At 39.4% G+C, this 12764-nt stretch overlaps 1 pseudogene; it reads right to left on the reverse strand.

The window, feature by feature from the left end:
• Positions 1–378: 378 nt before the first annotated feature.
• Positions 379–1301, reverse strand: LOC110315897 (annotated as a pseudogene).
• Between the last annotated feature and the right edge of the window lie 11463 nt (positions 1302–12764).

A 12764-nucleotide genomic window follows, 5' to 3' on the forward strand; every position in this document is an offset into this window, starting at 1 on the left:
AATATTTCTTTGTAAATATTAATAACTTTACTATTTATCTTTACACTTAAGGTCTGTACAAGTATAGATGTTACCAGCNTCTCTAACATTTATAGGTTCACTCACCAGTGCAAAAGGATGGCTCTTCTTCACTCTAAACTGCTGTCTACCATGAAGAAATCTCACTGTTCTTGCATGGAGGCTCTGGAACATTTGACAAAGCAGTATTTGGGACAGTAGAAAAGAATCATTACAATTTTTTCTCTTCACAATTACAGAACCGAGGATAAGAATGACAGTTGTAATAATACAAGGAAAGCCTAAACATTGGAAAAGGAAGAGAACATGACAAGATGCTTCAAAATACATGCCTGAGGTGAATGGAGATAACTCATGTGTTCATGTGTGGCCAGTTCTAGACAAAACCTCTAGTCTTTTATCTTCTGATTCATATTTTGTCAGTGTTTCCCGTAAGTATTTGATTAGATCATTCTTTTTGGTGAGAATCTCTTTCATGTTTCCATAAGCTGCTGTTTGTTGAAATTTCTTCTCTAACTCCTTTTCAGCCATGCTCAGCTGCCCCTGTACTCTGAGGAGGTTCTATTTGGCTGCTGCTAGGTTCTCCTCCAAAGATTTTTGGTTTTCTGTCTTGTCATAAGTGTATTCTGAAATTCACTCCTAAGTGTTGCAACTGTGTTTTCCAAGTCATACAAGTCTTGGAACTTTAGAAAATCCTATTGGTTTCCTTCATCGAGCTGTAAATCTTGAAGTACTCTTTCCAATTTTGACTTCTAATTCAGAGCATTTGCAGCCTGTATTTCAATGGTCTTCAGCCTTGACTTTGGTTTTTCATTGTCTTATTGAAGTCTTAAAATTTCCTTCTTTAGGAGCTCTGTTTTTCCACCCTCATTAATCGGAACAAGTTTAGGCTTTGTGATATCTATGATGGGCTTTTTATTTGAAGATGCAAACTCTGCCTTTTCAAACTCAGCAGCTTGTTGTAATAATTGTCTGCTTTCAAGTTCAGAGAAGTCTGTCTGTAGCTTTAGATAGCACTTCTCATCTTGTGAGAACAACTGCCGCAGGAGCAGGACATTGGTGTAAGTTGTATTGATGAGCTCAGACTGCACCTCACTGTGTACCACAGCCTGCAGCCCATTTAGGACTTCTGAAACCTCATCTATGGTGGAACTCTCCTTTACCAGCCTACTGCCCTTGAGGTCTTGAAAGCAGGAATCTACTGTTTTAAGTCTCGAGCCTCTTTCTGAACAAGAAAAACACATGTAATGAATGACCTCATTTTGATGGTGCTCATTTAGGCCCAACTTATGGTGGTGGCGGGATCAGACAGGCTTGATTTCTTTATATGTTTTTTTTATATTAGCCCTCTATTGTTTATGGGGTTAGTGAAGATTTTTCCCGAATCAGTAGGCTGCCGATTTGTCTCATTGAGTATGTCCTTTGCCTTACAGAAGCTTTCCAGTTTTATGAGGTCCCATTTATGAATTCTTGATCTTAGAGCATGAGCCATTGGAGTTTTGTTTAGGAAATTTTCCCCTGAGCCAATGACTTAAAGGCTCTTTCCCACTTTCTCTTCTATTAGATTCAGTGTTTTATGTTGATGTCCTTGATCCACTTGAACTTCAGCTTTGTACAAGGTGACACACATGGGTCTATTTTCATTCTTCTCCATATAGACAGCCAGTTAGACCAGCACCATTTATTGAAGATGCTTTCTTTTATCCATTGTATGTTTTTGGCATCTTTTTCAAAGATCAAGTGACGGTAAATGTATAGTTTTATTTCTGGGTCTTCAATTCTATTTCATTGATCAACATGGTCTGTCTCTGTACCAATACCATGCAGTTTTTATTACCATTGCTCTGTAGTAAAGCTTGAGGTCAGGGATGGTGATTCTCCCAGCTGTTCTTTTATTGTTAAGAATAGTTTTCACTGTTCTGGGTCTTTTGCCTTTCCGGATGAAATTGAGAATTGCTCTTTCCATATTGTTGAAGAATTGTGTTGGGATTTTGATGGGGATTGCATTGAATCTATAGATTGCCCTTGGTAGGATGACAATTTTCCTATGTTAATTCTGCCAATCTATGAGCATGGAAGATCTCTCCAATTTCTGAGATCTTCTTTGATTCCTTCCTTGAGATACTTGAAGTTGTTATCATACAGGTCTTTCACTTGTTTGGTTAGAGTTTACCCAAGATATTTTATACTATTTGTGGCTATTGTGAAGGGATTATTTCCCTAATTTCTTTCCCAGCCTGTTTATCCTTTGCCTGAAGGCAGGCTACTGATTTATTTGAGTTAATTTTCTATCTGGCCAAGTTGCTAAAGTTGTTTATCAGCTGGAGAAGTTCTCTGGTAGAATTTTGGAGGTCGCTTATGTATATTATCGTATCATCTGCAAATAGTGATACCTTTATTTCTTCTTTACCAATTTATATTTCCTGGTCTCTTTTTGTTTTCTTATTTTTCTACATAACATTTCAAGTACTATAGTGAAGAGATATGGGGAGAGTGTGCATCCTTGTCTTGTCCACAATTTCAGTGGGATTGCTTCAAGTATGTCTCCATTTGAGTTGATATTGGCTGTTGGTTTGCAGTACATTGCTTTTATTATGTTTTGGTATGGGCCTTGAATTCCCGATCTCTCCAATACTTTTAACATGAAGGGGTGTTTTATTTTTGTCAAATGGTTTTCTGCATCTCAGGAGATGATCATGTGATTTTTTTCTTTGAGTTTGTATATATAGTGGATTACATTAATGGATTTTTGTATATTAAACCAAGCTTGCATCCCCAGGATGAAGCTTACTATATCTTGGTGAATGAAAGTTTTGAGGTGGTTTTGGATTCGGTTTGCAAGTATTTTATTGAGTACTTTTGCATCGATACTCATAAAGGAAATTGGGTTGATGTTCTCTTTTTTCGGTTGGATCTTTCTGTGATTTAGGTATCAGTAATTGTGGCTTCATAGAATGAGTTAGGTAGTATTCCTAATATTTCTATTTTATGGAATAGTTTGAGGAAAATTGATATCAGGTCTTCTTTGAAGATGTGGTAGATTTCTGCATTAAATCCATCTGACCCTGGGTTTTTTTTTTGGGGGGGGGGTTATTGACTTCTTCTATTTCCTTGTGTGATTTGAGCCTGTTTAGATAGGTTACCTGCTCTTGATTTAACTTTGGTATGTGCCATCTATCTATAAAACCATCCATTTCATCTAGATTTTCCAGTTTAATTTGGTATAGGCTTTCATAGTAGGATCTCAAGATTCTCTTGAATTTCCTTCATGTCTGTTGTTCTGTCTCTCTTTCCATTTCTGATTTTATTAATTTGGATACTGCCTCTTGGCCCTCTAGTTACTTTGGCTAGGGGCTTATCTATCATGTTGATTCTCTGAAAGAGCCAGCTTTTGGTTTTGCTGATTCTTTGTACTGTTTTCTGTGTTTCTATTTGGTTGATTTCAGCCCTGAGTTTGACTATTTGCTGCCTTCTACTCCCCTTGGGTGAGTTTGCTTCTTTTTTTTTCTAGGGCTCTCAGGTGTGCTGTCTAGGTGTTAGTATAAGATCTCTTCCATTTTTTTACCAGGGCACTTAGTGCTGTGAACTTTCCTCTTAGCACTGCTTTCATTGTGTCCCATCCATTTGGGTATGATGTGTCAACATTTTTATTAAATTCCAGGCAGATTTTAATTTCTCTTTCTTTCTTTTTCTGACCAATATATCACTGAGTAAGAGTTGTTCAGTTTTCCATGTATGTGGGCTCTTTATTTTTGTTTTTTTTGTTTTTTTGTTTGTTTGTTTGGTTTGGTTTGGTTTGGTTTTTTATTTGTTTGTTTGTTTTTGGGCTGTTATTGAAGACCAGCCTTAGGCCATGGTGGTCTGACAGGATGCATAGCATTATTTGAATCTTCTTGTATTTGTTGAGGGTTGTTTTGTGACCAATTATATGGTCTATTTTGGAGAAGGCACCTTGAAGTGCTGAGAAGAAGGTGTGTTCTTTTCGATTAGGGTGAAATGCTGTGTAGATATCTGTCAAACTCATTTGGTTCATACCTTTTCTTAGTTTCACTGTGTCTCTTTTTAGTTTCTGTTTCAATGACCTGTCCATTGGTGAGAGTGGAGTGTTTATGATTATGTGGGGTTCAATATGAGTTTTGAGTTTTATTAAAGTTTCCTTTATGAATTTGGGTGTTCTTGCATTTGGGGCATAGATATTCAGAATTGAGACTTTCTCTTGTTGGATTTTAGACTTGATGAATTGGAAGTGTCCTTCTTTATCACGATTGACAACTTTTGATTAAGAGTCTATATTTTTGGATATTAGGATGGCAACTCCTGCTTGTTTCCTTGGACCATTTGCTTGGAAGAGCTTTTCCCATGCTTTTCCTCTGAGATAGTTCCTATTTTTCTTGTTGAGGTGTGTTTCTTGTATGCAGGAAAATGCTGGATCTTGTTTGTGTATCCAGTCTGTTATCTTATATATTTTTATAGGTGAGTTGAGTCCATTAACATTGAGAGATATTAAAGAGAGATGACTGCTGGTTCCTGACATGGTTGTTTTGTAGGTGGTTTTATGTGCTGTGGTTCTCTGCGTCTGACTCTGTGTGAGATACTTAGTACCCTGTCCTCTCATTGGTGCAGGGCTCTTCCCTGTGTTGTTTTCCTTCCAGGGTCCTCTGTAAGGCTGGACTGGTAGAGAGATACTGTTTGGGTTTGGTTTTGTCCTGGAATATTTTGTTTGCTCCATCTATGAGGATGGAGATTTATTCTGTGTCTGGTGGCTGGGCTGGCATTTGTGTTCTCTTAGAGTCTGAATGACCTCTGACCAGGCTCTTCTGGCTTTCATAGTCTTGGTTCAGAAGTCGGGTGTAATTCTGATAGGTCTACCTTTGTTTGTTACTTGGCCTTTTACCCTTGCAGCTTTTAAATTTTTTCTTTGCTCTATGCATTTTGTGTTTTGATAATTATGTGATGAGAAGATTTTTTTTCTTGATCCATTTATTTGGTGTTCTATCTGCTTCTTGTACCTTTATGTCCATCTCTTTCTTTAGGTTGGAGATGTTTTCTTCTATGGTTTTTAATGAAGACATATTTAGGTCCTTTGAATTGAGAATCTTTGTTCTCTTCTCTTCTGATTATTCTTAGATTTGGTTGGTCTTTTCATTGTGTCCTGAATTTCCTGGATGCTTTGAGTTAGGAGTTTTTTCAAAAATTTTTATTAGTTATTTTCTTCATTTACATTTCATATGATATCCTGAAAGTCCCCTATACCCTCCCACTGCCCTGCTCCCCCAACCTACCCACTCCTGCTTATTGGCCCTGGCATACCCCTGTATATTATGCATATAATCTTTGAAAGTCCAAAGACCTCTCCTCCCATTGATGGCTGACTAGGCCATCCTCTGCTACATATGCAACTAGAGACACAAGCTCTGGGGGATACTGGTTAGTTCATATTTTTGCTCGTCCTGTAGGGATGCAGACCCCTTTAGCTCCTTGGGTACTTTCTCTAGCTCCTTCGTTGGGGGCAGGTTAGGAGTTTTTTCTGTTTTGAGTTTTCTTTGACAGTTTTGTCAATCTCTTCTATAGTATCTTCTTCACCTGAAATTGTCTATTCCATCTCTTGTATTCTGTTGGTAATACTTACATCTGTGATTCCCGACCTCTTTCCTAGGGTTTCCATTTTCAGGTTTGCAGCCATTTGTGTTTTCATTATTGTTTCTACTTCCACTTCTACGTCTTGGATCACTTTATTCAATTCCTGCACCTGTTTACCTGTGTTTTTCTGTATTCCTTTCAGTGAGTTATTGATATCCTCTATAAAAGACTCTAGTTTCTCCATGAGATTGGATTTTAGGANAGATTCCTGATTTTCAGGTGTGTTGTTGTATTCAGGGCTTGCTGTGGTGGGAGAACTGGGTTCTGATGGTGCCCATGTATTTTGACTTCTGTTCCTTAGGGTCTTGTACTTGGCCTTTTGCCATCTGGATACTCCTGATTTTTGTTGATCTGGGTGACAGTATGGAGTCTGCCTCTTTTGTCCCTAGGTTGCTTTAGGTCTATTGTTAGGCTTGTGTCCATGGCTGTATCAGACCACCTGTGGGGCCTTCCAACTGGGGACCCTTCCCTGGGGCAGAGAAGCTGTTGATCTGTTGCCCTGGTTGTAGTAGATCTCCTGGGAGGCCTTCAGACTGTTGGGTGTTCCATGGAGCAGTCAAGCTGTGTCCAACTGTTCTAAATGAAGCTGATCCTCAACTTCTTTGAGAGCAGTGGATCCTCAATTGCTTTGAGTGCAGTGGGTTCTCTGGCATGTATTGGGATATGGAGTCTTCAAGGGAGCAGACCAACTAGGGGTCTTCCCCAGAGACAAGGACCAGGCTTAAAGGGTGGGAGGGATGGAAGGAAGGGGAGTGGCATTTGGGAGGGTGGGTGTTTTGGTGGGTGATGGGTCTCGAGTCCACCAGGCTCCCAGCATCAGCTTGGGGAGCTGTGGTGTGTGTGTGTGTGGGGGGTGTGCTTACCAACTGCTCTGAGTGCAGCGGGACTTCTGGGATGTATCTGGATATTCAGTCTTCAGGGGAGCAGACCAACTAGGGGTCTGTCCCAGCAGCAAGGATCAGGCAAAAGCTATATCTTGTTTTCATTAGCAGATCACATGAATGTTTGGGGTTGAACAGTCTTTATGCAAATGTGTGCATGACCTGATGGTCTTTGTGACTAGGTAGGATATGCAATTAATTTTCCATGTTGAAGGTTATTTAAAACATTATACTCAGAATTATAATAATTATATTCATGCCCAAGACCCTTCCCCTGTCAGAAGAATGGTCTCAGGAAATGACTTTTCCTATCATTTCCAGCAGTAGCTCAGCATTTAAATTCAGTGAAAGAACATTTCCTCGGTGAATTCAAAAATTTAAAGAAGGAAGCTCACAGTAATAGCAACAGATGAGACAATAATATGGAATTTGGTAGATGCATTATTTGTGAAAAATATGGAACATAATATAGCTGTAGTGGTATATTGCTAAAGTAAGCTCTATATTTCTGTCAGGTTCACACACCTCCTCTGCACTTGCCAAGAGCTCTGGATTCAAGAATGAAAGAAACACACACACACACACACACACACACACACACACACCGACTTATTTTTTAATATGCCCTTGCTAGCTTGATGTTTAGGCCACTACTGAACTTCCAAATGTCTTACACAATCTCATCACAGACAACTCTAAATTAATACTTATCTAAATCTATATACTAAGTCTATATTTTATCTTTGCTGCCCTGGACTATGCTGGGTTTCTGCCAGCCCCTACACCCCCACACCCAGTGCCCCCTGGGTCTGCTTTCCCCTTGTACCTACAGGCATCCTCAATCTCCTGGATTTTCCCTGATTCTCCTAACCCCTTGGCATGGTTCGTCTCCTACCCCCTTGTCATGGCTCTCCTGTGTTTCTTGACCCCCACACTAAAAGTCATACCTCTGTTTCTCTGCCCAGCCATTGGCTGATGGCAACTTTCTGTCCCAATTAGAACCAACTGGGGGAAGGCTTCCTTTAGCCTACGTCCAGGACACTGCAAAAAGGCTTTTGGGTAACATAATTAGTATGAGAACATAAGCTGCTATAAATAACATGTATAGTGATCTCTTTTTTTAGAAAACTTATCATTTTTGGTGTGTGTGCATGTGTATGTGTTTGTGTGTGTGTAACAGGTATATTGATGGTACATGGATGGACATCCAAACATAAAATGCATATTATACTAGAAGACAGCTTTTGAGTATTTCACCATGGGTTCTGATTATTAATTCAGGTCATCAGGCTTGTATGACACTCTTAACACTAAACCATCTTCCCAACCCATTAACCTATTTGTAAATGTAGTCTTGAACTTGTATTATCACACTTGCCTATGTAGCAACTTGTATATACACAGTATGGATTGTGACCTCACTCTTCCCAGTTCTATGACACACAGTGTTGCCATAGTTATTATGATTATATATGTTCATGTCTCAGTTCTGATACTCAGTATAGTAGAGACTTCTACGGAGATACTACTTGCTTCTCAGTTTTGGTTGTTGCAAACGTTTAAAATGGGAATTAATTGTGTGTGTCGAGGTATGAAATTCACCACTGAATGTTATCCTTCAACTGGACTGGTTAATATTCTACTTTCTGTGAACTATATTTTGATTGTCCTGTAAAGCAATTTGATGTTACCTTTGGGTTCTTTAAAGAAACAGAATTCATAGAATGAATACACGCACACACACACACATACACACACACACAAAAGGGGGATTTATAAGATTGGCTTTGGGGATACTCAGGATTTGGACATGTACATTCTGTGAGTCTTGAATCAGTCTCTATACTTGCCATGAAGTCAGTTCAAGTTAAGGATACCTTTTAGTGATATTTCCAAAGCCAAGAAGTGTTGATATTGTATTAAATGTACACCCTGGAATAGGGATGTTTAAGAACTTGAAATAGCATTCCAATATTGATGCGATGTATCATTTTAGTGACAGCTTAGAGAGCTGGATTAAAGTACCCTAGTGGTCAAAGGGGCTCAGACCCTCCTAACCCACTCAAGTGTGGACTTATTGATCTGTATCTGTGCAGCCACCCCACACCATGAAGACAAATGGAAGGATGATTAACAAAGACATGTGTGTAGTTTACTTAGAGAGTGTACTACTGACATCATCTCCTAGTGTTCAGCAATCTTATTGTTTTTTAAAGGATGAGTGGGTGAATGTAGTTACGTTATATACCTGCTGTCAAATCTATTTGTCTAGTATGCTGTGTGGACTATTTAGTTTGCTTAATGACAAATGAAAATTCTGCATATTTCAGGTAGTGGGCATTGACATAGGTTTGAGTTCCTTAGAAAGTGTCAATCTTCCGGGGCTTCAGAATGGCCTGAAGACATGATAGAGGTTCTGTGTTATCTTATGATTTATTTTAGTGCTCACCCTGTCAAACATGGTTTGTGCACATATCCTTAGACATTACTCTCATTACTAAGAGAGGCCAAATTTTTGTCTCTGATTCTTTTTTTCTCCAACTTTCCCATCAGAAGGGATGGTCCAGGAGTAATTTGATCATACTTATCAATGAACTATATCCACTCAGTTCAGCCGTGTAGACTAAATCCATAGATCTTTGTCCTTATGAAGCAAAGATCTCTGGGAAATTACAAATTGTACCTTGAACTGCTATGTGTTCTGTTTTTTTTTTTATTATTTTATTTTCCAGATAACATCGAGATGACAGTCCCAAATGAAGGAACTGTCCCGAGAGAAGAGTTGTGCATGCAAGGGAAGGTAAGTTGGCCATCACATTTTCCAAGGTATTTCCAAGGGATTTCATACTTCCTCTATTTTTAGTAGGCATCATATTGTAATAATAAAAACAATCATGTACACACATATATTAGGGTATTTACTTAGGAATGAAAGGAAATTGTACCAAGTTACCCCTGAATTGGTCACTGTGGGGAATGATGCAGGAGACCTTTTTTTTTTTCAAAGGTGCTCCTCTTTATAGTTAAATTTCTGTAATTTTTACTCAAAAGATTACAGATGAAGCTGGAGCAATGGCACAGTGTTTAAGAGCTCTTGCTGCTCTTCAAAGGACTCAGGTTTGATTCCTTTGGTTGTTTCACATTTTGCTGACTCAGCTTATATCAGACTACACTTTCTCTCTGTTAAGGGTTCTAGACCCTACACTGTCACATGGCAGAGAACCTTTATAACCATCTGTTCACAACCATCTGTAACTCTAGTACTAGAGCACTTCACACTGTTTGCTTACCTGTGTGGCCTCCTGCACACATGTGGTGCTGTGGTGGTTTGAATATGCTTGGCCTGTGGTAATGTGGCAATATTAGTAGGTGTGGCCGTGTTGGAATAGATGGGGCCTTGTTAGAGAAAGTGTGTCACTGTGTAGACATGCTTTGAGGTCTACAATTTCTCAAGTTCTGCCCAGTGTGGAAGAGACCCTCCTCTTGGCTGCCTGTGGAAGACAGCCTTTTATGGCTGTCTTCAGATCAAGTTGTCGAACACTCCATTCTTATAACACCGTGTCTGCCTGGATGCTGCCCTGCTTCCCACAACTATGATAATGTACTGAACCTCTGAAAGTGTAAGACAGCCCCAATTTAATGGTATACATTATAAGAGTTGCCGTGGTCATGGTGTCTCTTCACAGCAATAAAACCCTAAGACAGATGCACATACATGTACTAAAGCACAGATACACACCAAATAAATATTTTCAAAGTACATGACTTATCATTTATGAAAAATTTGTATTTCCTGTAAGTGTTGTCTTTGTGCTCTCTTGCAGTATTCTATGATTTGGATGGTATGAGCAGGATTTTGAAGCTCTGCTGTGCTAGAAACTTCCTATGTCCATTATAGGAACATTGAGGTCACCTGGCCTTTAAAACATGAAATTTAGTGTAGGTAATTGGAGCATGGAGGCACCCCTTTTTTAACATAACATTTTTTTTTATTCTCTGGGGATTTCACATCATGGTCCCTAATGACATGCAGTTCCCAGTCCCTCCTTGTCCTTATTACTGCCAAAAAGGTAAAAATAAATACAATAATAATGTAAAACAAGTCCAATTTTTGTTATTTATATACTCACTGAAGCATGGCAAGCCCCTTATCTTGAACCGTGTCATCCCCCTATGCATACCAGAAGCTATGGATTGTGGTAGCCTACACGTCACCATTCCCATCACCCTTCTTAAAAGAGTTCAAGTATGTTGCTTCCTGTCTAGGATGTTAGTTTTGGATGAGGGTTGAGGTTGGGGTGAGGGCAAGGGTTGTCAGAGAAGCTTCCATTTCCCTCTTCAACTGTGCATCTGTGGTCATCCATATCACAGATATGATATGTAGCCTCTTTCTTCACAGAGAGGGGGCACACAGAACATGGGCCATGGAGGCCTTCTCAAAGGGGACTGCTAAGAGCAGGTTGTTACAAAGTTTCTTTGCCATGTGACAGTGTAGCATCCAGAACCTTTAACCGGGTGATAGGGAAGTCTGATTTGGGCTGAAGTAGAGAAAGTGTGAAAAATAGTTCTTCACAGAATATCCAAGATCAGACAGATGTTTTTACAACAAAAACATATGACTAATACAGAATGTTTGTCTTGACTGGTCTTTCCCATCCTAATTATCATTACCTAAGTACTAAGAGATGAGGAAAACCATTTAGAAGTGGAACTCCCTATGATCTGGATCTAAGAGCTTCTTTTCTCTAAATTGTAGGTGGAGGCAACAAAGAAACGATATCATATGTATTGTGGAGCCAAGAGTTGTATAAGCACTACACCAAGTGTGCACTGATCTCTGGGATGATCCAGAAGGAAGCAATGAGATAAAATATTTAAACTAAGAGCAATGATTAACTGCCCTCCGTTATTTTTAAGCCATTAAGGTTGAACTCTCTTTGTTGGGTCTTCATTTCTTTTTCAGGTAAGAAAAAAAGAATGTTGAGGAATGTCCATCCCTCAGGAGGAAGTGGAAAATTTACAAAGGGGCCTTCTGCAGATACAGGAAACTCTAGCAGTAGCAGTGAAGGTACTGTGAAACTCAGTAGCCAGTGAGTTGTTTGCTGCCATTGTAAATGGTTTCAGATCCCATCTGTAAAATGATCCTACCCATGTGTATTTTCTTTTTAACCTGCTTAGAAACACTCACGGAGGGAAAGTTAACAGCGTAAGGTAGTGGTAGGAGATGGTGACATAGCTGGTCTGACAAAGGTCTCTCATTCCTAATTTTATTTTATTTTATTATTTTTATAACTGTTTTCATTTCTGGGATTGAAAAGTAGAACATTCATCCCCATCTGTTCTTTTCCCTTCTGCATGACATAAAAGTAGCAACTAACATGGTAACTGCAGGTTCAAAGTAAGAGATGTAGTGTTCATGAATGTAAAATCCCTGGTGTAAGTAAAGAATGCTAAGAAAAAAACTTCTTGGGGCACAAAAACCATCAGTGGATCAAGTTACTGCTCTCTAGTGGATTCTCCTGGCACTTCCCAAACAGTATAGAGCACTTTTGTGTGGCAAGTGCCTTTAAAGCAAAGATCACCATGATTAGCTTTTGTGGATTCATCAAGCTTAGTGTGAGTTGTTGGGGGACTGTAGCTTCATCTTGCCAAGAATGGAGACGTGAGGAGCTGCACAAATTTCCCAGAGTTCTCCTGACTCATAAATCGAGTTGTATGCTGGCCATCCTGCACACTCAGTTCACGGGGCTCCTCTGTTGATACTGTGCCGTCTACATGAATAGAGACCTTTCGTGCATTGACCATGTCATACCCGCAGTTAGTGTACACCAAAGTCTGTGATGGTTCAGGAATACTGTCCTGAATCAGAAGGATGTGCTTGGAAGGAAGTAATGAGATGTATGTGAACATGCAGCATGATTATTAGTTTACTTGTTGGTCTGCTATCAGCTGAACTCCTTTTGCTGTGATTGCATTCCAGGTCCTCCTCTGGTAAGAAGATCCGATTATGAAAAGAACAGACTGCCTAATCCCAGCCCAAGATCAGAGTTGGCGTCAGGGCGTACAGTAGAGAAGTCCTGCGACCCTGCCGATGGTACTGTGGCCACTTGATAATTACTTTGAGAAACCAATTTGTAATTGTAGATTATGTTGTCTTTTCTGTATGAAAAGAATTAAGATTACTTGCACTGTGTTTTCATAGTGACATATTAATCTCCCTAATTC

The sequence above is a fragment of the Mus pahari genome, unplaced genomic scaffold, assembly GCF_900095145.1.
Source record: "Mus pahari unplaced genomic scaffold, PAHARI_EIJ_v1.1 scaffold_10622_1, whole genome shotgun sequence".
Classification (NCBI taxonomy): domain Eukaryota; kingdom Metazoa; phylum Chordata; class Mammalia; order Rodentia; family Muridae; genus Mus; species Mus pahari.